Raw genomic sequence first — 21,648 nt, 5'->3', positions numbered from 1 at the left:
CTTTTCCCCTTGGAGTCTGGGAAAGACCAACATCGATGCATTGCCATGATTAGATCAATTCTTGCCATCCAGATATATTTTCCCTTATCTCATTCTTTTCTCTCCCCTCCACTTGTTTTATGCTTTTAGACTGTCCTTTGTCTTTTGTTGTTTCTGTCCTCCCCCCTTTTTTTCTTTTCTTTTTTTTTTCTTTCCCCTTTTGCTTTGCTTGTTTGTTTGATTTGTCTGTGCATTTGCATGCTTTTGTTCCTTGTGTGTTTGTCTGTCTATTTTCCTTTTCAGGGCTACCTCAAGGAACAAGCCAAAGTACACATGATGGAGAGTCCCAAATATCACTGGGTAAGGAAAGAAAATAACCAAAGGCACAATAAGAGAAACTGAGAGACACCATTCAAAGAACACTTCCTCAATGGACAGACCCTGGACAGTCAATCAATAAGCCTCCTTTAATAGAGCAATACTAACAGGGGCACAGTGCATAATGAGCTTTTAAAATGACAAGAGACAGAAAACTAGCTAAAATGATGAAATGGAAGAACTCTCCTCTAAAGAAATTCCAGGAAGAAGTCACAGCCACAGAACTGCTCAAAATAGATATAAGCACCATAACTGAGCAAGAATTTAGAACAATTGTCATAAAATTAATCACTGCACTTGAGAAAAACATAGATGTCATCACAGAAGCCATTGATACAAAGACTAGGGACCTTCAAAATAGCTGTGACGAGTTTAAAAATGCTATAAATGAGGTGCATAGTAAAATGGAGGTGGCCACTGCACGGATTGAAAAGGCAGAGAGAATAGGTGAATTAGAAGACACAGTTATAGCAAAAGAGGAAGCAAGAAAAAGAGAGAGAAATTGATCCAGGAGCATGAAAGGAGAATTTGAGACCTGAGTGATACAATCAAATGGAACAATATCCGTATCATAGGAATTCCTGAAGAAGGAAGAGAAAAAGGTCCTGGAGGGGTGCTTTATCAAATTATAGCCAAGAACTTCCCAATTTGGGGAAGGAACTAGCCATTGAAATCCAAGAGGCACAGAGAACTCCCCTCAGACGTAACTTGAATTGAACTTCAGCATGACATATCATAGTGAAACTGGCAAAATATAAAGATAAAGAGAGGATTCTGAAAGCAGCTAGGGATAATAGGGCCCTAACATACAAAGGGAAACCTATTAGAGTGGTTACAGACCTATCTAATGAAACTTGGCAGGCCAGAAAGGAATGGCAGGAAATCTTCAATGTAATGAAAATTAAAAATATGCAGCCAAGATTCCTTTACCCAGTGAGCCTGTCATTCAAAATAGATTAAAGGTTTCCTAAATAAACAAAAATTGAGAGAATTCATCACCACTAAACCAGCCCTAAAAAAAAATCCTAAGAAGGACTCTATGAGGGAAATGTTGCAAGGAATACAAGGTACCAGAGACACCACTACGCACATGATCTCTACAGAGAATACAATAAATCTAAACCCACATTTTCCAATAATAACACTGAATGTAAATGGACTGAATGCTCCAATCAAATAACACAGGGTAGCAGAATGGATAAAAAAAATCCATCTATTTGCTGTCTACAAGAGACTCATTTTAGACTGAAGAAACCTTCAGATTGAAAGTAAGAGGTTGGAGAAATATCTATCATGTGACTGGTAGCTGGAGTAGCCATACTTACATTGGACAAACTGGACTTTAAAGTAAAGGCAGTAACAAAAGATGAAGAAGGACATTATATAATAATTACAGGGTCTCTCCATCAGGGAGAGCTAACAATTATAAACATCTATGTGCCGAATTTGGGAGCACCCAAATACATGAAACAATCACAAACAGAAACAATCTAATAAGAAGAGCATATTATTTAATTTTTTTTAGTTCAGATATGTTTTGATTACAAGTGGCAGAAACCCAGCTCAAGCTAGCTTTACATAAAAGGAAATTTATTGGATTCCATAGCTGGAAAGTCCAGGCAGTGATCTAACTTCTAGTTTGACTGGACTCAGGAACTCAACAGGTTGTCCCATGTACCCTTCACCCACTTACCTATGTTGCATCATTATTTCCTATTGCAAACAGTAGGCTCAAGCACATGCACCTGGACATACCATCTCTCTCTCAAAAAATAAAGGGTTTTTTTTGGTAAATTGCTTTTCTAACTTTGTGTTCTTTCCCAAAGAATTTTGTCATGTTTTTGTTTGTGATGGTCACTAAAGGGCTAGTTTATATATGAAAAAGGAAAAATACCAGTTCTGCCTTCAACAGCCAGAGTACCAAAACTTAAGAGAAAAACATATTTCTTTCTTACTGGAAATTACATATTTCAGGATTTTAAGCTTTCACTTGAGCTTTTACCATGCCACACAAAAAGAAAATGAAGACCGCTGGAAAGAAAAGCATTGATGTTGATGGGGAATTTCTTTTAGCACAGGAGTGCTTAAGAGGAAGGTGGGATTACTCACTAAGTCAGTATTTTCCAAAAAGTCTTCTGCAAAATTCTAGTCTTAAGAGATGCTACACACACACACACACACACACACACACACACACACATTCTTTTGGAAAGTCATAATGTACATTAATATATTAGAGAATTGCTACAAGAAATAAATCTGCTTAATATTTGTTTTACTCACCCTTTTTTCCCTTCCCCAAAACCCTATTAGTCCCCCATATAAGTTATTAAGAACGATTTAAAACTATGTTTTAGGGAATGCAGCCTTGAGCCAAGGTTCCTCCAACTATAGTGTAATTTACTGTAAAGATTTTTGTTGTCAAATTATTTTGAAAATTTTAAGCAATCCCAGGAAGAGTTTGGTTTCAAGAAGTCTCTTTGGGGATCAAGTCTAATCTTTAAGCTGGAGGACCTGACCGTATGTCACATGACCGACCAGCACCAGCAGGAATGACATCTGGGACCCTTGCTTTCTTCTTTGCCCTGTTCACACCTGAGTTTCTGAGAAGTTCCTGATCTTCTCAGCCTGAACTTTCCTTTTACCTTTTATTTTTGGCCCCATAAAAATCCTTTAGGGGAAAAAAATAAAGTCCATTTGATACTCCTCTGGTGTTTGGCTCCCATCCCTCACCTTTGATTCATATTTATCCCTTAAATTCTATCTCCTTCCAGCTACTTCAGAAATAATCCAACCTTTATCCTAAGGCCCTGGTGATGGATTGAGTCCACTCATTCACTTGCTGAAGAGATATTTCTGTTTCCCTAAGATGAGGCAAGCAGTGTGCAAGGCCCTGGGGCTCCAGCAGTGACCCAGATAGATAAGGGCCTGACCTCACAGAATTTTTGATCTAATGACAATGCCAGTGAAGTGATCTAGGGCCCAGGACAGGAGGTAGGCAGGTCCCAGGTAAGACAACCAGGATTACTAATGGTTAAAGATAATGGAGACTGGAATTGAATTGTACATAGGCAATTATATTTTTTAAATTGACAATTGTATATCCTTTTAAATAGAGTGGTTATTGTTTCTTTGGTTGTTTGAATTATATGTGAAAAACAAAGTTGACTATGGAAGCATGACGATTTACCACTAGATTAACTGATCTTATAGATAATATAGCCAGAACCAAGTTTACTTAGTGACTGCATATTCTAACTTCAGTAAAATAAGTGGAGACAATAAAAAGCCTTTTCAGGACTGGTGTTGTAACTCAAAAGTTTTATTTTTATTTTATTTAGTCATTTTATTTGTTTATTTAAGTAATTTCTACTCAACGTGGGACTTGAACTCATGACCCCAAGATCAACCATCACCTGGACCAGCCTGGTGCTTCACTCAAAACTTGTGTTTTAAATTTTAAGTGTCAATTTATTTTTGAGAGAGTAGAGCGTGAGCAGGGAAGAGGCAGAGAGAGAGGGAGACACAGAATCTGAAGCAGGCTCCAGGCTCTGAGCTGTCAGCACAGAGCCCACATGGGGCTTGAACCCATGAACCAAGGGATCATGACCAGAGCCAAATCAAATTCTCAACCAACTGAGCCACCCAGGTGCCCCTTCACTCAAAACTTTTAAATGCTAAGTGAATGGTAGGTATTTATATGTGCAGGGGAAAAGTTAAGAAGAACTTTTATTTTTATGTCTTTATTTTATTTTTTGAGAGAGAGAGACAGAGTGTGAGCAGGAGAGGGGCAGAGAGAGAGGGAGACACAGACTCTGAAGCAGGCTTCAGGCTTCGAGCTATCAACATAGAGCCTGACGCAGGGCTCGAACCCACAGACTGTGAGATCATGACCTGAGTCCAAGTCAGATGCTTAACCGACTGAGCTACCCAGGCTCCCCAAGAAGAACTTTTTAATGTACAAATTCTTTTGAACTGAGGATTGTGATTTTTTGCAAGAGTTTGGAAGCCATTGGACTTGGATAACTTTGGAGGAGAGCGGGGGTCCTGAGAATTGGATCGGAAAGCCTGGCTTCAGACAGATAGTATAGTCTCTTTTTCTTCCTTGTTCTCCTTTGTGAATACGAGATTCTACCAATTCCAGCTTCTCCTCCCCAATTTTAAGATGAACTGAGCTCCTTTTCCAGAGACGGAGAGACTGGCAGCTATTTGGAAGCTTAAGCTGTTCCCTCTCTCAAAGTGGATAGGTTTGGGGGTAAGAGGTAAGGTGGTGCTCCGGGGTGGAGTGGCGGTCACTTCTTACAAGCCATTGTGGGTGATTCAGGCTTTTTGGGTCAAGATATACTTAGGAGAAACTCAGGGAAAATTCTCTACCAAACCTCATCTTCTTAGCACCAGAACAACAACAATAACAATAATTTTTAAAGAACTCTTTCTCCTAGATTCCGTGCTCATCTCCATAAAATGTGGTCATTATGCCCAACTAGCCTTATCCATAGGCAGAGTAGGTAATCCTTGATTAAAAAATGACAACCCTTAAATAATTCCTGGGGATGTAAGCTGCAGCATGGTGATTATAGTTAACAATATGGCGTCATTAATATGGAAGTTGTTTTGGTTTTTCCTCTAAGGGATTTTTAAAGTTGTCATCACAAGAAAAAAATTCTTTGTAACTGTGTATGGAGGCCAGTGTTAACTAGATTTATGTGGTAAATTTCACAAATATACAAATATTGAATCATATTATATTATATTATATTTCAATTTAAAACAAATGCAACAAAAAACCCAAAACCAAAAATGACAACCCAACTGCCTGCCAATCTACCACTTTAGCTAGCTTCACCCATTTTGATTCTTGAGAGCTTTTTATCTTTAAAATGCACATAATCCCTTGGAGGAGTTATAACTTAATTTAGGAGTTATTGCTTATCAAATACCACGTCCCAAACAGAATTGCTAATTTTCCATCTCAATAAACGGGTACCGATGCTCACAGGCTTACTCAGACTAGAAACACACCCTTTGTCCTATGGGCTTAAGCAGTGCATTGCCCTTTCTTGTCAGTTTTTCCCCCAACATATATCTCAAGTCTATCTACTTCTCTCCCTTCCCACCGCCTAGTCCAAGCCGCCCTCACACATCACCTGCAAGGTCGTCCAATGCGTTCCCCCGGCACCATGTACCACCCCCCTCACAACTGCTATGGTTGCTGTTTACTCACTTGCTTCCTCCCACATGAGTTCAGGGCCTGCTTTGTTGAGAGATGAATGACTCTAAGTGACACTGTCTTCTAAGCCACTGGAGATGAGGCTGGAGGTGAAGTTGTGAAGTCTATTTAGTATGCTGAACGAGAGCATTCTTTTCCTAGGTCTGCCCCCTGGATACTTAAAAAAAAAAAAAAAAAAGAAGCCCAGAGATATATTTTGAGCGATAATTTGGCCTGAAATAATTCTAACCAGTTGAGATAGTAAAATATAAGACGACTTAGAACCAAGAAATTTTTCGAAGCTCTACCTATCGGAGTATCTTCGGTGCTTTTTCATCATGTTGAAATCCTTGATAAAGCACATGGCAGAGTGTTTAAGAGATGATCTGGATAATTTAAACATTCGGTATGCCTTCCATTTAAGATTATCGGGAGCGCCCACACAGAGTAAAGATCCCTTTCAACCTTTTGGATTTCAGGGTCCAGTTGCCATGTGAGGACAAAGCTAACGTCACATAGGGATGGCTTGTGGGCTAATAATGCTAATTACCATCCCAGTTCCTGCAGCTTCTGACTTTCTCCAGTGTACCTTAGTGCCCATTTGTACTTCCACCAGCAGATGCGTAGGAGAAAAGAGAAAATGTCCAGAAAAGTTAATTTAGCATTTCTGAAGTTTAACTGGGAGCAGGCTGACTGCAATACAATGTTCATTAAACACCTTACTTAGTTTTTCTTATTGTCTGCCTCTTCTTGTCTCCCTCTTCTTTTATTCTATTTCCTTTATCCTTTCTCTGAAACATCTCCTTGCTTTCTAAAATCACAGACTCTTAGAGCGAGAAGTTGAGGAGACTCCCCCTTAGCTGGTGTAATATCCCCTGCAGGGAAAACTGAGGCTGAAATAGTTTGCCTATAGCAGCTGGAAACCAAGTCTTTGACTTATGGCCTTAACTTCGGTGCTGTCTTGTCTCTCTCAGAGAATAACAAGGAGCAAGAAAACTTTCAGTGCTTGCAGAAAAAAAATTTTCTTTCTTTTATTTGGAAATAAAACAGTAACTATATCACACATGCATTTGTGCTTTCAAAATATTAATTTTCCAAGTTAAAGAGCTAAACCCATGTAAAAGAATAAAAGAGAAGGGTGCTTGCTTTGGTGGCTCAGTCGGTTAAGTGTCTGACTTTGGCTCAGCTCATGATATTGTGGTTTGTGGGTTAGAGCCCAGCATCGGACTCTGTGCAGACATCTCAGAGCCTGGGGCTTGCTTCAGATTCTGTGTCTCCCTCTCTCTCTCTCTGCACCTTCCTTGCTCACATGCTATTTTTCTCTCAAAAAATAGATAAACATTAAAAAAATGTTAAGAATAAAAGAAGAAATCCCAATTAAACTAGAAAATAAAAATACTTTAAATATAAATTTATCATTAGATTTCTGACTTGTTTCTCCAGTTAAGTGATTAGCTAGCTGCCCAGTATTTCTAAAGTACAAAGCTCTGATAATGACCTTCTAATCACACTCTATTGAGCAATGTGCACCCTCAGCCCTGGATGAATTCAAGAGGCTTGTATGCCTTACTTGTTTTTTTAACTTTTTTTCTTGTATTTGGTTCACTATTTTTCTTCTTCTACATCCTTAGGTGTTTGAAAGGCACCCTTTCAAGTGTCTATTTAGGTACACTTAAAAATTAAAGTTGAAACAAAAGTGAAATGTCAAATAGATTACACTCCACAGAAATATTCCTAGGGAGGGCTGCTTTGAATTCAGTCTCTAGTATAGCTGGAGAACACAGGACCTGCGGCTCAGAGGGGTTCACAGAGACTGACTTAAGGGAAACCTTCCTGAAGCACTTAACCTGGAGGAAGTGCTGCCTCTGTCAGGTCTGTCTCCACCCTCCATCCTATTTGTTTCCCTCATTGCACCTACCATGACCTGACGTTATCGACTTAAGTTTTTACTGTTTGTTATCTGTGCCTATTCCCCTGCCCTAAGGAGGTAAGCTCCGTAAGAATCTGCTTGTCTTGCTCACCCTAAGTCTCTCCAGCATCTCAGATAGCACCTGGCATGTTGTAGATGCTTAATGGATACTTGTTGAATGTATGAATTAATGACTAAAACAAGCTGGAGGATTGTGGATTATTATTCCAATAGCAACAGCTGTCCAAGAACATCAGTGTGGAAAGTAAGACACATAGACTCATCTGCCTAAGGCAATTGCTTTTAACTGGAACTTTTCCTAAACCTGGGCTGTACTCTGACAGTCCCTTGTAACGTTTCCTATCACGTATCAGTTTAAATTCCTCATTGAGAAAATGCCCACGCAGTACTGGGAGGTACGATACACCCATTAATGGTAGGTTCTGGAGACACAGAGATGAGGAACTTCCATCCCTTTCCTGAAAGATCTTGTAGTCTAACTGGGGGAAGACAGAGGGGGTTTTATTGTTTGTAAGTTGCCCAGACCACAGGATTTTCCTTAGCACATGAAGCTGTCTCAGCAGTGTTGTTCTATGATATAAGATACTGAAATGGTTCCTGAAACCTTCACCCTTTGAAGCCTAGGACACTTTGGATTCCACTAAAGTGTCTAATGTTTCAAAACCAATAATGATTTTTTTTAAAACTATCCATTACTAAGCTCCTATTATATGCTCAACCTTGCTCTGGACATTTTTTACAGCTTTTCTTCCAAAGTAGTTCCAATTATATTATACTCATTTTTACCTATGAAGACACCAAGGCTCCGGGAAATTCAGCAATGTGTTCAGGGTCACAAAACTAATAAGTGAAAGCCATGAATCAAATCCAGGTGTTCTTTTTAAATGTTTGTTTATTTATTTTGAGATAAGGAGTGAGCACACAAGCAGGGTAAGAACAGTGAGAGAGGGAGAGGGAGAATGTGAAGCAGGCTCCATACTGTCCAAATCCAGGGTTTTCTAATGTCAGAGCCCATGTTCCTTGCACTACACTACAGGCTCTTGTTTCAAATAGTACAGGATTCAGTTCCTCCATTTTTCACCTTAAATGGATCTCTTCCCAACTTCCCGTCTCTGCTCATGTCAAAAAACATCTTATACATGCCGGGTAAAGTCCTTATAGACCCAAGCAGTCTTTTTACAAAAAGGGTGCAGACCAATGACACACTGTACTGATAGAACCGTTAAAGAATGTGGTAGGAGCTCTAAGGACACCTAAAGACGTGGGGGTAAAAATAACACTGAACGATCAATTGCAGATGTAACTGATATGAGACCCTTAATGGGACTCAGCTTCTGCTTCCCCTTCTGTAACTGTAGAGGCTTTCTGGTGATACCGTATATCCAGATTCTGTCCAGATTCCTCTCATCTCTTGCCTTAGCATAGGTATTTTTAGCCCTTAACAGTCACCCAAAAAGTATTCATTGATGAAAAGCAGCTGTATCTTTTGGGGTGTGACTTCCCCAATGAATGGGCAGCCATGAATGCTGGGTTCCCAGGGAAGCCAAACTCTTTCTCCACCTCGGGGAAGCAGTTATGTATGTGATTTTCATAATTTTTATCTTTCAGATATTCCTACTTGGAAAATTGTGATTTTATTCCTGCTCATTAAGTCTTGTAAATATTACGATTTGACATGTCACATCCCCCAGTGAGTTTCCCCTTTGCAAACCCTGCTGTTTGGACAGGTGCAGAACCAGGCAGGGAGGCTGGAGTTGGTGGGAATGAAGACAGTGTCCCCCTTTCTTCCCCCACATGCCATCCCGCCAATGGCAGGGCACTACTGGACAGGTGCAAGCATAAGGGAGGAAAGCTTTTAAGAGTAATTATTATCCTTTTTTAAAACGTTTATTTATCTTGAGAGAGAGAGAGAGAGAGAGAGAGAGAGAGAGAGAGAGAGAGAGAGAGGAGAGAGAGAGAAAGTGCGCACAGGGGAGAGTCAGAGAGAGGAGGAGAGAATCCTAAGCAGATTCCTCTCTGTCAGCACTGAGCCGGATATAGGGCTCAAACTTATGAACCGTGAGATCATGACCTGAGCTGAAATCAAGAGTTGGATGCTTCACCAAATGAACCACCCAGATGCCCCCAGAGTAATTATTATTCTGCTGAGGGAATAAAATTGACTTTCCTTTAAAACCACTCTGGAGTGTCAGGCAAATATCATATTATCTTTCACCCTCTTGAGTCTGAAACAGTTTTGTAGATACGTGTGACAACTAACTTCAAAACAAAGGCTTTTTAGAGGAGACAGGTAGCTAGCCGCTTTTCTCTCTAAACACATCTTCTAAGAAGGCCTCTGCCAATCAGTGGGAGAAAGGGTGGGATGAGGAACAAGGGAAATAGTGAGAGAGAAAATGAGGGGCGATGGCCGAGGATAGGAGAGAGGGAGAGTCAGAAACAAAGGCCACACGGGGTTTAAGTAAGTGTTCTGCTTCCTTTTCTCTCTCATTAGCCCAAATAATGGGGCTACCCATGGGTTTCAAATCCACTTAAGCTCTTCTCGGAGCCGGTTGTGGCCTGAGGCACAGGCGGACTCTCAGAGGAGAGCCAGGCAGTGACAGAGGCAGAAGTCAGATGGAAAGACTCTGACACGTGAGCCGTCGGGCGGCGGCGTCAACAACAGCTGACCTGTCATAAGACCTTGGGAAGAAAACCAATGGGAATCTTGTTTCAGAGCGGCCAGTGCCCAGCCAGCTCCCTGCTAGGTGCTTGGAAACAGATTGACTAGCATAATGGAGTGGTTTTGTAATCTGTCATAATACCATAAGCCACAGACCCACAGACTTTGACCCCTCACAGGTATAATCAGCTCCTTTATTCAGCTTTACATGTTCTCCCATGGGGAGGGGAGAAGGGGGCCCTTCCTCTAATTACATATCCACCGCAGATGTTTTGCTGGAGAACAAAGCACTATATTCATTAGCAACAATCATATAAACCAGCTTCTTTTTACTAGCCAGTTAGCTAATTGACAGTGAAGAATTTGTATTAATAATATACTGCAGCTCGGCCTGGCTTAATCTGACAGTTTTATTAAACATGTAGGCAAGCTCTACAAGCCAGCATGACTGTCAGCCCTTACCTAGGAATCCTGCTTACAAAGGATCTTAACTTGCCTGTAAAACAATATCACACTGGCAGAAAATTGTTCTCTCCGGTCCAAGTCCAAGAGTCAGCAGAGTTATTCGCTTGGGTGATTTGTTGTTGTTCTTCCCTTTGTGACGCCCCAGAACAAGAAAGTGATTTTGTCCGTGTTTTCTTAAAACCTTACTAGTGTGGTTCTTTTCTGCTTCTCTGTGTCCCTTAACCTCTTGTTTTAAATTTTATTGTAGGGGGCATAGGAAGAACTATTTCTCAAGTCCCTAGCAAATCCATCGAAAGTTAAGGAGTGATAGAAATGGAGAAATTCAAACTCTACCACTCACTGCCCTTTCCAGTCTTTGCCTTTGAAATTTGACCCATTTTTCCAGACTCTTAAATCATCCCTCCTCCATGACATCTCTAATTTCTTTCTGATGGAAACCAAATATTTTCCTCTTCTGCTCTCCCAGCATGTGCACCGCCTTCTCTTGTGCCCTTGACTCACTGACTCCCACCCTCTTGGCACACAGTCTGTCTCATTGATGCCCTCATCCTCCCTCTTGTGATGCTTTGCCCATAGTGAATTCTTACTATTTGCTGGGTTAGATGGAATGTATTCCTTATTGCTTGTTCTTAGTCAGTCTGTCAGTCTGTAAACACTCTTTGATTGCCGTTCTTTTTATAACTGTCTCCAGAACCCAGTCCTTCTCTGTGGCAAGATGTATCTTGCCCATCCCCCTGCTTCAGTCCCAGCCTCCTTGAGGTGGATCTTTCTAAGACATAAATATGGTCACTCCTCTGCTTAAAATCCTTCCATTGTCCTTCGTTCCATCATTCCTTCCCCAAATATTTACAGAGACTGCACTGGGGTGCCATGTACTGTCTTGGGAGCTGGGGATTCTGCACGGAACAAAACTCTCCAAAATCCTGTACACCTGGAGCTGACACTCCAGGGGGGAGATAAGCAATAATAAATGAGAATATCGTATGTCAGATGGTGATAAGGGATACAGGAAAAAGAAAACAAGCAATAGGGTCAGGAATGAGGGGAGGGAAGGTGCTATCCTGGGTCAGTCAGGAAAGGCTTCTGCACAAAGGGGACTCTGAGCAGGTCCTGGCCAAGTGAGGGAGCGAGCCGAGTGGAAAACCTGAGGGAAGAGCTTCCCAGGCAGTGGGGATGACAAGTGTGAAGGGGCAGGCCAGGGTGGTTGAGCAGAATGAGGGAGGAGTAGGAGGAGGGGGTAGATAATGTTGGACTTTGTGGACATTAGGAGAACTTTGGATTTTACCCTGAGTGAGAAGGAGAGCTTTGAAGGATTTTCAGTAGAGAAGAGTTTTGATTTAACTTCAGGTTTTTAAAAAAATATTTATTTTTTAGAGAGAGAGGCGGGGTAGGGGCAGAGAGTGAAGGACACACAGAATCTGAAGCAGGAGCAGGATCCAGGCTCTGAGCTGTCAGCACAGAGTCCAATGCAGGGCTCAAACCCATGAACCATGAGATCATGATGTGAGCCGAAGTTGGACACTTAACCGACTGAGCCACCCAGGCGCCCCTTAACTTCAGTTTTTAAAAGATCCCCCTGGCTGCTGTGCTGGGTAGAGGACTGGGGAGGGCTGGAAAAAGACGGAAGTAGGGAAATCTGTTCCGAGGCTTATTGCAGCCATCTAAGAGAGAGATGGCAGGAATTTGGACCAGGGTGGATCAGGCAGCTGGTAAGAAGTGGCTACACTGGATATTTTTGAAGGTGGAGCCAACAGGAGGGCTTGCAGGTGGTATGGACGGAAAGAGGTGGGAAGGGGAGAGGAATCAAAGGTGACTACAAATTTTAAAATATTATTTATTTTCAGAAACTGGAAGCATGGCTTAGGATGAAGACTATGGGTTTTTAATGCTAGGACTCTATTTGGCCCACCTCCCAGTGTTGTCACCTGTTGGGGCCCATCCAGCCTTCTGGGGGAGCATATGTAATTGCAAAGTCCCTAGCTTTGTTTAGGAAGGCGTTATCCTGGATAACGGTTGGCCCTCCCCCCATTTGAGGATCAGGACAAAAAGAACATAGGTCCTGGGAGACTGGGGTACAGTGCTGTGTGACCTTTGGGACCCTGCTTCCCCCTACTTGAGAATGTGTGCACTTGACTGCTTGACCTAAATGGATCAGAGACTGGGGTTAGTTCTCCTATTATTCATGCCTCTTAGTGATTGTGGTTTCAGTAAATGGACAGATTTTCTGATTAAAACTCCCTTCCTGGTCAGGGGCACTTTACCCGTAAGTTATTTATGTTCACCTTTAAAGAAGAATAGTCTTCTCTTAAGCTTTGGTTAATATTACACTATATACGCAAAATAAGACCCCCACTGATGTATTTTGAGTGATGAATTATGTTTTTTGATCTTCTGTATTGTACCTCATTCCTGTCTTTGATTTCCTGTTCTCTCTTCCCGGAAAACAATGATCTTTTCTGAAACATGTGATTCCTAAGAAGTTGCAAACAATGTAATCATTAAAAGAAGGATGTAATCACCTATGATATATAAGACACTAAGTTTCACAGTAAAGTATGGTCCCTTCCACCATTCACTTTGTCTATGTTCTTTCTTGTAGATATTTCGCCAACACCAACCCCCTACTTAGACACCCTTAGACTTTGGTGCGTGGGCTGGTCCCCCACAGTCATCTGCCTCTGTCTTCTATATTCTGTGTTCCATTCACACCTAGCTCCTCCATGTTTCACACTCATAGTCTTTCACGTGCCTGCGCCTTTGTTCATGCTAATCTCTCCTACTGGGTGGCCAAAGTGTGGTCATCTGTCCACCAGCAAACTCCTATTCATCCTTCAACTCTAAAATGACACATTCTCTGGGTGGTCTGCTTTTTTTTACTACACACACACATGCACGCACACGCTCTCGCTCTCTCTCTCTCTCTCTTTCTCTCTCTCTCTCTCTCTCCCTCTCTCTCTCTCTCTCCTCCCTGAGCAGCTCTCTTTCCCTCTTCTGTAACTAGGCTTAGCTTACTTATTCAGATTCCCTGCATCTGGGGCTTCCTGGAAGAAGTGTGCTCCCAGAGGGTGGGACACTGCCGTATTTATCACTCTACCCCTACCGCAGTAAGTGAAACATGAGGGGCTTTCATTAAGTGTTTATTAACTCAGTGAATGAATGGGAATCATGGAGGGATGTGCCTCTTTCTCTAATTCATCTTTCTCCTCATCTGCCCTTGTACAAAGGTTTTGGGTTTTCCACCCTCTTTCTGTAACCTCATAAGCACTCATGCTCCCTGGCAGGGCATGTGATGAAGTGACTTGTTGGATCAACACTGATTTGGTTGGGAAACTCAGGAATTATATTTTATTTGCACCTTAAATATGTTTTAAAATATCAAATGGACTTAGGACTGCTTTAACTGTCTCCCAAATCAGGCTGTTTGCAGGGAATGGCAGCCTTCAAGTTCGCTCCCAGGAAAGATTTCTCACAGGTCATGGAACAGAAAGGCTCATGGACTAAATTAAACTGCTCTGATTAGAAGATTTATTGAATCTCTTTAAAACACAGGGTAGGGGGACACCCGTGTAGCTCAGCTGGTTAAAGCATCTGACTCTTGATTTCAGCTCAGGTCATGATCTCATAGTTCGTGTGAGGTAGTCCCAAATCATGCTCTGTGCTAACAGTGTGGAGCCTGCTTGGGATTCTCTTTCTCTCTCTCTCCCCCTCCCCCCCATTTGTGCTTGCCTTCTCTCTCTTGTTCTCTCTCTGCTTCTCCCCCACCCATGCACACACACACACACACACACACACTCTCTCTCTCTCTCTCTCTCTCTCTCTCTCTCTCTTTCTCTCTCTCTCATAGGGTGCCTGGTTGGCTCAGTTGGTTAAGCATCTGACTCTTGATTTCAGCTCAGGTCATGATCTTGTAGTTTGTGAGTTCAAGCCCTGCATCAGGCTCTGTGTTGGCAGTATGAAGTTTGCTTGGGATTTTCTCTCCCTCTCCTTTTCTCTCTCTGCTCCCTCCCCCCACTGGCACACATACTCTCTCCTTCTCAAAATAAATAAATAAACACTCAAAAAAAGAAATCAAACTTTAAAAACACACCTAGCATGGGAAGCAGGGGGACCTAGATGGGGTGAGTTAACACTCTTTTGCTGGGCCCAGGGAGCAGCATAGAAGGAAGACTACCTTTCTCTCTCTGCTTATGTTGTAGGTAGGTGGACCACATTGAGTTTGGACCAGTTAGGGTAGGTCAGCAGAAAGAAGATGTCTGGAATGACCACATACCCCTTCAACTAGTTTGCTGAACAGCTATGGGTTTTATTTGTATTTCTGGGCAGAGCGGCAGAGCTTACGTGGGACCATAAAGAATAAAACTGAGATCACTGGAAGATGGCTGATTTTGTAGTTATCAGCCTCGATGTAGCATGATCCATACTTTATGACAGGTCTTCCCATCTCTCTTTTTTTTTAATAAGTAGCACTCTTGTTCTGTCCTTCTAAACATAAAGCATATTTTACAGGCTACCAATTTACTTACTACCTTATACCTAGCACATCGTATGAATTCTATCTGTTTCATAGTCTATTTGCTCACTCACCTGCACTTGATAGATCCTAGGAGTTTTATCTCTCATAAGCTACTCATTTACTTTCCACCTATGCTGAACCATTCCTATGTGTCTTATCTATCTTAGGTGTTTTTCTTTCTTGTATAGCAGAATTGGATATTCTTAAGTAACATGGCAAACACATGCACTTATAGGCTGGAAAAGAGAGATTCTAAAATGCCAGCTTAAGGGTTTCTGTGCCTTAATATGTCTAGGGAGGTAATTACACCCAGTGATTTATGCCTCTCGCCACCTACAGCGCATTCCCATGATTGGCTTACTGAAGAACATGTTTAAGGGCAAAAGAAAAATAAAAGTCTAAAAACCTCTGGGATTATTAACTATGTAAGCCCACGCTGGCTGGTTAATAATCATAATAGTTAATTGGAAAATTTTGTATACAGTCACTTTAGTAACTCAGAATCTTTTTCTTTTCCTGCCCACCACCTAAAAGTCCTAAGCTATTTCCAAATGATATTGCTTAGCTGGAAGGAAGGAAGCCCAGGAGCAGGGATGTGCGTAGGCATGCAGGTGTTGTAAATACTTATTTATTAATTAGTAGATGCATTCTGATATTTTTATTGTGTAAGTTGTTTTTTAAAAATAAACTTTTTTGAGGTACACTTCACACACAATAAAACACACCTATTTAAGGGGCGCCTGGGTGGCTCAGTTGCTTAAGCGTCCGACTTAGGCTCAGGTCATGATCTCACGGTTTGTGGGTTCAAACCCTGCATTGGGCTCTAGGCTGACTGCTCAGAGCCTGGAGCCTGTCTTTGGATCTTGTGACTCCTCTCTCTGACCCTCCCCTGCTCACGCTCTCTCTCTCTCTCTCTCTCAAAAATAAATTAAAACATTTAAAAAAACCACACCCATTTAAGTGTGCAATTCAATGGGTTTTTTCCCCAATTTTTATTTAAATTCTAGTTAATTAACATATAGTGTAATCAATGGGTTTTGACAAATGTTTTTCCCCATATAACAATCAAGACATAGATCATTTCCATAATTCCCCCCATTTTTTTTCATCCCAGCAGCAATCTGACACAAAAAGTAGAAGGCTCTAAAATGTCCATTTTTAAAGGATCTCACTTTCCTTAAAGCCCAATTCTTGTCTCCATGGGCCAATTGAGATAATTATAAAAACATTACTTAGTGGTTTCCTTCCAATAGGCACTGGACAACACTTACCCAATACGCTGTTTTTAGTTATTGGTGTCAGGAGTATAGGTGCTTTTAGTCACTGGTGTCAGCCTTGCCTTCCGCTGTCATCTTGAGAAATGACCCAACCATGGTTCTGGCATTACTTCTTCCCACTCCTGGATCCTCAGCCATGGTCAGACAGGATGTGTGACTGCCTTTTAAATGCATCACATTTAACACAAAACATAATGCAAACTCTATGCATTTGTTCACATGAAGTTCCAGTCTGTAAAGCCCTTTCCAGGGACCAGCTCAAGCCCCGCCTCTCTGAGAAGCCTTTCCTGACCCATCCACATTTTTGGAGCTCCCCTTCTATCCAGAGCATCCATATTGTGCACTGTTTAGCACACATGGTTAGCGTCAACAGTTTAGTGTCCAGCACATGTCTGTCTCCTCCATAACTGGGTATTGGACTCCTCAAGAGCAGGGACTTCCCTTCTGAATGGCAATGTCCAATGCCCAATGAAGAGTCACTGAATGAGCTCCCGTGACTTTCCTTTGCAGAATACATTATATTTGAACAGGTCTCAAAATACTTTTTGACTCACAACAGATAATTAGACTTTGCTGTAGCCAATGACCTCAAAGGGACACAATGGGAGTGTTAGGTTCTACACTCTGATATAGAAACCATCCTGCCTTAAGCAAACAATCGAACTTACAGGGTGTATAAATTATGCATATTTTTTGGGAGAGTAGGAAAGGTGTTATAGGAAGGGGAGGGAAGAGAGAATATCCATGATTACTTTTCTTACAAAATGTTGTTTCACTGTAGGGAAAGCAGTCATCACAGGGTTCTTTGAGTGCTTGATTTCCTCCTCCTTTGGTCTCCTGTGGGACTTCCTTTCATCATGCATCCTCTCTCTCCCCAATTCCTTCAGCCTTCTCCCTATGTCATGAACAACTCCAGTTTTCTCTAATTAAAAATAAAAAATATATTTATCCTTCTGAAATCCTTGATCTCCCATGGCTGTGACTATATCTTTCACCTTCCCTTCTCTTCCAATATTCAGAGTCACCTACATTCATTATTTTCACTTTCTCTATCTTTTCACTCCTTTTTTTTTGAAGGTTATTTATTTATTTTGAAAGAAGGAGATACACACACACACACACACACACACACACACACACACACACACACACACATAGAGCAGGGGAAGGGACAGAGAGAGAGAGGAGGAAAGAGAATCCCAACTAGGCTCTGCGTTGTCGGTGAGGAGCCCAATGCAGGTCTTGATCTCACGAAATGTGAGATTATGACCTGAGCCAAAATCAAGAGTTGGGCTCTTCATCGACTGCTTAACTGACTCAGCCACCCAGCTGGCTATGTTTTCACTCCTAAACCTGCTCCAGCCTGGAATCATCTACTGACACTGCTCTTGCAAAGACCACTGAACTCATAACTGCCAAGGCAAATGGTCAATTTTCAGTACTATCTTTGTTTCTTTCACAGAGCTGATCATCCTTTTTCTCTCTCTTCCAGATTTTCTTCCAATTCTCCTGAAACTCTTTTTCAGTCTCTTTCTTGTATGCCTCTTTCTTTTTAATCTTATCTTTCAAAATATTGCCATTACTCAGGATTCTGCCCTTGGCCTGCTTATCTTTTCCTTTATATAATCTCTTTTCCCAATTGCATTTATTCCCAAGCTTGAACTGTTACCTGTACACTGATAACAGTGAAATGTGGTTTTCCAGCCCAGCTCAGATTTTTCTCCCAAGATTTAGGCATCATATATTTCATCTTCAAAGTCAACATGCCCGCATTCTATTCATGTTGTTTTAATGGCACTGCCATCTCTTTAGTACCCAAGTCAGAAACCTGGGTAACATCCTGACTTTTCTCTCTACTTTCTTCCCACCCTTCACTCATTCAGGTCTTACTCCAGGAAGAGTAAACATCTTTTCCCTCAAATTTCCCACATAATATAGACTGGAGTTGCATTTTGCTTGGGAAGGGTTGGATCCCAAAAGTAATGAGCACAGTGACAATTGTGAGAGTTAAAATTAACCTGAAAGATTTTTGCTTCAGTCTATGAAGGATTAAATGATACAGGAATTTCCCTTCTACCATAAACAACTAAAAAACCAGATAGCCTACTTGAAACAACAGTGTCTAGACATTGGACAACAGGTTGTACAAGACTAAGCCCTGAGGGAAGGTAAAGAAACAAGGGAATATTTATCATTACTATAGCTCATTTGTCTGGGGGCAATTTCTGGGCTGTAGGGCAAGAAGAAGGAAACTAAACAGAGCCTGAAGATCTCACTGAGATGGAACACAGATATCAGAATTTGGGGGATTTGAGGTTTAAAATACCAGAGTAAAGGGAAATGAACTCCAGAGAGCTACCCAGGAGTCCCTTTGAGTCTTTGGTTGAGTACTAATCAGAGCGTATGTTAGAGAAAACTCCCTAAGGCCTGTGAGTAAGCCTCTAAAAACAGTAGGATAATCAAATGTTCAAAACTCATGCAGGTCTGGAGGTGGTTTGTATTTCCACCAGCCAAAACAGAGGCCTCTTATTAGATAAAGTACCTGCTCTTGTAGTGGGGCTAACTTAGCTCTAGAATAATGGGCCCTCTGCAGTGCAGTTCTTCTGGTGATGAATTCTTTCAACTTTTCTGTCTGAAAACACTTTATTTTGTTTTGTTCTGTGAAAAATATTTTTGCTAGGTATAGAAATCTAGGCTGACAGGTTTTGCCTTTGTTTTTTAGTACTCTAAAGTGCTGTTCCACTGTTTTACTGCGAATGAAAAAATTTGTTCTCATTTTAATTGTTCCTCTCTATATAATGTGTATTTTTTTCCTTTCCTGCTTCTAAAATATTCTCTTTATTACTAATTTTTAGCAATTTGATTATGATGTGCCTTGAAGTAGTTTTCTTCATGTTTCCTGTGCTTGGGGTTTTTTTGAGTTCCTTGGACCTCAGTTTATAGTTTTCATCAAATTTTGAAAAAGATTCAGCCATTAATTCTCCAAATATTTTCTCCTCATTCTATGGAGGCTCAATTTATTATATATTAATCATTATATAATTAATATAGAATGCAAATATAACACACAATATATTTATGTTATATAAACATGTATATATTAATTATTACATATTAATGTATTCTGTATATAAAGCTGCTTTAAGTTGTCCCACAGATCACTGATGCACTGTTCAACTTTATATTTCCTTTTTCTCTATATATTTCATGTTGAATATTTTCTTCAATCTCACTAATTTGCAATGTCTACTCTGCTATTAATCTCATCCAGTGTATAGTTTATCTCAGATATTGTAGCTTTAATCTCTAGATTTGGGTTTTTAAAAATACCTTCTGGTAGTACGCCTGCCAGTCCCAGGGATCTGTCTCTTGCTTCAACAGTGTTTGGATGAGACAGACCCAGGGATGTCTCTTCTACCAGCCTCTGACCACCCTGCAACCTTTTTCTAGTCCCAACTTTCAGAGCCATCTTTTTGGCCACCCTCTGCCTCTGGGACCAGCCAACATCCTATTTTGAACTCTGCTCCTTATTACAGATCAACAATGAGCTGCCAGATTCATCAGAATTATTCCACTGAGGTGGAGACCACCATCAATTCCCTGGTCAACATGCATCTGTGGGCCTCCTACACCTACCTGTCTCTATTTCAACTGTGAGGATGTGGCTCTGGAGGGTGTGAGCCACTTCTACAAGTTGGCTGACGAGAAGCACAAGGATGCTGAGCATCTCTTGAAGATGCAAAACCAGCGTGGTGGCCACGCCCTCTTCCAGGACAGCAGAAACCATCCCAAGATGAGTGGGATAAAACCCAGGACGCCATGGAAGCTGCCCTGATTCTGGAGAAGAACCTGAATCAGGCCCTTTTGAATTTGCATGCCTGGGTTCTGCCTGCACAGACACCCATCTCTGTGACTTCCTGGAGAATCATTTCCTAGATGAGGAAGTGAAACTCATCAAGAAGATGGGTAACCACCTGACTAACCTCTGGAGGCTGGCTGGCTCCCAGGCTGGGCTGGGGGAGAATCTCTTAGAAAGGCTCACCCTCAAGCATGATGAGGAGCCTCTGGAGCCCAGCAGCCTTTGAGGGGCCCCGTTGGCATCCCTCTGGCTCCAGGGCTTTTGCCTGAGCCTCTTCCTGCAGCACTGGGCAGCTGTGTAACCACCCTGGAGCCCTCTCTCAAGCTGAGGACCAAAAGGAAACAATAAAGCTTTTTGCAACAGCTGGTAAAATAAAATCTTCCATGTCTCAACTTCTTGAACATATGGAAAACACCATTTTAATACTGTCTGCTAATTCCAACATTTGTGTATGCCAGGTCTGGAATGGCTTCAACTAATTGATTGTTGTCTCTGCAAAATGGTGCATATTTTCTTGCTTCTTTGTGTACCTAGTAATCTTGATTGGATGGCAAGCATTGTGAACTTTACCTTTCAGAGTGATGGATATTTTTGAATTTTTATAAATATTCTTCAATTTTGTTCTGAAATGCAGGGCGTCTGGGTGGCTCAGTCGGTTAAGGCTTCCAGCTTCAGCTCAGGTCATGATCTCAAGGTTCATGGGTTCGAGCCCCGCGTCGGGCTCTGTGCTGACAGCTAGCTCGGAGCCTGGAGCCTGCTTCCGATTCTGTGTCTCCCTCTTTCTCTGACCCTCCCCTGCTCGTGCTATCTCTCTCTGTCTCTCAAAAAGAAATAAAAAACATTTTTAAAAAAATTTAAAAAATACATTGTTCTGAAATGCACTTAAGTTACTTGGAAATCATTTGATCCTTTTAGGCCTTGCATTAAGAGGTTATAGAATAAACTAGAATACTGGTTAGTCCAGGGGTAATAATCATTCCCCATTGTTGAGGTGATACCCTTCTGAGAATTCTACAAATCCTGCATGAATTATAAGGTTTTCCAGCTTGAATGGTGGGAACAAACACGACTGTTAGCCCTGTGCAAGCATCAGGTATTATTGTCTGTGATCTTTTAGATAGTTCTTTCTCGAGCCTGAAGTCATAATTTCACATTCCTGTGCTGATAAATACTCTTGAATATTTGAAGGTGATTTTCTGAAAATCTCTGGAGTTCTCTCTACACAGTTCTCTCTTCTCTCGCGCCTTGTCCTATGAACTTTAGCTGCTCGGTCTCCCTATGCTCTTACCTTCAGGTCCTCAATTCAAGGAGTCCAAAAAGATCCACCTGAATTCTATTTTTCTGTGCCCTGGAAACTTTTGAGGCAGAAAGCTGGAGCA

The 21,648-nt window shown here is 41.5% G+C and overlaps 1 long non-coding RNA gene and 1 pseudogene across 1 annotated transcript; one reads left to right on the top strand and one right to left on the bottom strand.

Moving 5' to 3' along the window:
- LOC115295952 lies at window positions 1-17,276 on the bottom strand. The gene is made up of 4 exons (XR_003910643.1): window positions 17,172-17,276; window positions 16,405-16,571; window positions 5,582-5,744; window positions 1-16 (listed from the first exon to the last, which is right to left on the bottom strand). It is a non-coding gene; the product is annotated as an uncharacterized LOC115295952 (long non-coding RNA).
- On the top strand, window positions 12,305-20,728 carry LOC115295951 (annotated as a pseudogene).
- Window positions 20,729-21,648: the final 920 nt, after the last annotated feature.

This window comes from Suricata suricatta, chromosome 7 (genome assembly GCF_006229205.1).
Source record: "Suricata suricatta isolate VVHF042 chromosome 7, meerkat_22Aug2017_6uvM2_HiC, whole genome shotgun sequence".
NCBI lineage: Eukaryota > Metazoa > Chordata > Mammalia > Carnivora > Herpestidae > Suricata > Suricata suricatta.
The sequence above is the reverse complement of the archived record's forward strand: the minus strand, read 5'-3'. Positions and strand labels throughout refer to the sequence as shown.